Below are 3,204 nucleotides of genomic sequence, written 5' to 3'. Positions count from 1 at the left end.
TTACAGTTATTTTGCCGTTAGTCACACGTCAAAACTAAATAATTTTCTCTGGGTGTGCACCACCTCATGCTTTTATTATAACTCCTATGCTAAGTCGGTGTTATAACTTTCATTATAGTCTGTGTTAACTCCTATGCTAGTCGGTTTATAACTTCATTATAGTCTGTTATAACTCCTATGCTAGTCTGTGTTATAACTTTCATGCTAGTCTGTGGTTATAACTTTCATTATAGTCTGTTAATAACTCCTATGCTAGTCTGTGTTATAAACTTCATTATAGTCTGTTATATAACTCCTATGCTAGTCTGTTAAACTTTCATTATAGTCGTTGATAAACTCCTATGCTAGTCTGTTGTTATAACTTTAATTATAGCCTGTTATAATTCCTTTGCTAGTCTGTGTTATACTTTCATTATAGTCTTTATAACTCCTATGCTAGTCTGTTATAACCCTATGCTAGTCTGTGTTAAACTTTCATTATAGTCTGTTATAACTCCTATGCTAGTCTGTGTTAACTTTCATGCTAGTCTATGTTATAACTTTCATTATAGTCTGTTATAACTCCTATGCTAGTCTGTGTTATAACTTTCATGCTAGTCTATGCTATAACTTTCATTATAAGTCTATGTTATAATCCTATGCTGTCTATGTTATACCTCATTGTATGTTATAACTCTCATGGTAGTCTATGTTATAACTCTCATTGTAGTCTGTTATAACTCTCATGGTAGTCTATGTTATAACTCTCATGTAGTCTGTTATAACTCTCATGGTAGGCTATGCTATAATATCTCTGATGGTAGTCTTGTTATAACTCCATGGTAGTCTATGTTATAAACTCTCATGGTAGGCTATGTTATATATCTCTGAGGTAGTCTGTTATAACTCTCATGCGTACTCGATGTTATAACTCTCATGGTAGGCTATGTTTATAATATCTCATCATGTAGCTATGTTATAACTCTCATGGTAGTCATGTTATAACTCTCATGGTAGGCTATTTATAATATCTTCATGGCTAGTCTATGTTATAACTCTCATATAGTCTATGTTATAACTCTCATAGTAGTCTATGTTATAAACTATCTCATGGTAGGCTATGATTTGGTATAGTTTTTAGATCTCTCGATGTAGGCTATTTTAACTCTCATGGTAGTCTGTTAAACTCTCAATGGTGCTTGTTATAATATCTCTCAGGGTAGTCTATGTTATAAACTCTCATGGTAGTCTGTTATAACTCTCATGTAGTCGGTTATAACTCTTCATGCGTCAGCTATGTTATAATCTCATGAGATCTATTAAACTCTCATGGTAGGCTATGTTATAATATCTCTCATGGTAGGCTATGTTATATAAACTCTCAGGTAGTCTATGTTAATAAATATTCATGTTAGATTATGTTATAATTATAATATCACTGCTAGTTAAATTTTATAAATTCTCATGTAGTCTATGTTATAACTCTCATGGTAGCTATGTTATAACTCTGCATGCGTAGATCATGATTTATAATTAGGCTAGTCTATAGTTATAGAAATCTCAGGCTCAGTGGTGCACACCCAGAGAAAATTATTTAGTTTTGACGTGTTGACTAACGGCAAATAAACTGTAAGCTGTAAAAACAAAGAGACTCGCACACTATATATAAACTCCCAGTAATTTAACTTTTTATTTAACTAGGCAACTATCATGCTAGTCTATGTTATAACTCTCATGCTAGTCTATGTTATAGCTATCACGCTGGTCTATGTTATAACTCATGCTAGTCTATGTTTTAATAACTTGCATGCTAGTCTATGTTATAACTCTTGGTGGTCTATGTTATAACTCTCTTGGTGGTCTATGTTAAAACTGTCATGTAGTCTATGTTATAACTCATGGCAGTCTATGTTATAACTCATGGTAGTCTATGTTAAAACTGTCATGTAGTCTRTTCTATAACTATCATGCTAGTCTATGTTATAATAACACTCATGCTAGTCTATGTTATAACTCCTGTGCTAGTCTGTGTTGTAAGTGTCATCTGCATCACTGTGCCTTCAGGGTGAAGAAGAGGCACAGTGATGCCGAAACGTTGGTGGTTTACCCAATAAATTACTGGGAGTTTATACATAGAGTGCGCGACTCTCTTGAGAGTTATAACATAGACTAGCTTGAGAGTTATAACATAGACTAGCATGAGAGTTATAACATAGACTAGCATTAGAGTTATTATAACATAGACTAGCATGATAGCTATAACATAGACTACCATGGGAGTTACTATAACATAGACTAGCATGATAGCTATAACAGACTAGCATAAGAGTTATAACATATACTATCATGAGAGTTATAACATAGACCACCATGAGAGTTATAACATAGACTACCATGAGATTTATTATAACATAGACTAGGATGAGAGTTATAACAAACTACGATGAGTTATAACAGATTCAGATGAGCCTTATAACACAGACTAGCACATGAGTTATAACTATGGACTAGCATGAGTGTTATTATAACATAGACTAGCATGATAGTTATAGAATAGACTACATGACAGTTTTAACATAGACTACCATGAGTTATAACATAGACTGCCATGAGTTATAACATAGACTACATGACAGTTTTAACATAGACGACCAAGAGAGTTATAACATAGACTAGCATGCAAGTTATTATAACATAGACCAGCATGATAGCTATAACATAGACTAGCATGAGAGTTATAACATAGACTAGCATGATAGTTGCCTAGTTAAATAAAAGGTTAAATAAAATAAAAAGAGTTATAATATATACTACCATGAGAGTTATAACATAGAGAGTTATAACATAGACTAGCATGCAAGTTATTATACCATACACTACCGTTCAAAAGTTTTGGCTCACTCAGAAATGTCCTTGTTTTTGAAAGAAAAGCATATTTTTTGTCCATTAAAATAACATCAAATTGATCAGAAACACATGGTAGACATTGTTAATGTTGTAAATGACTATTGTAGCTGGAAACGGCAGATTTTTTAATGGAATATCTACATAGGGGTACATAGGCCCATTATCAGAAACCATCACTGTGTTCCAATGGCACGTTGTGTTAGCTAATCCAAGTTTATCATTTTAAAAAGCTAAGAAAACCCTTTTGCAAGTTCACAGTTGAAAACTGTTGTCCTGATTAAAGCAGCAATAAAACTGGCCTTATTTAGACTAGTTGAG

This window comes from Salvelinus sp. IW2-2015, linkage group LG11 (assembly GCF_002910315.2).
Source record: "Salvelinus sp. IW2-2015 linkage group LG11, ASM291031v2, whole genome shotgun sequence".
Taxonomy (NCBI): Eukaryota; Metazoa; Chordata; class Actinopteri; order Salmoniformes; family Salmonidae; genus Salvelinus; species Salvelinus sp. IW2-2015.
Note: the sequence above shows the minus strand (reverse complement) of the source record.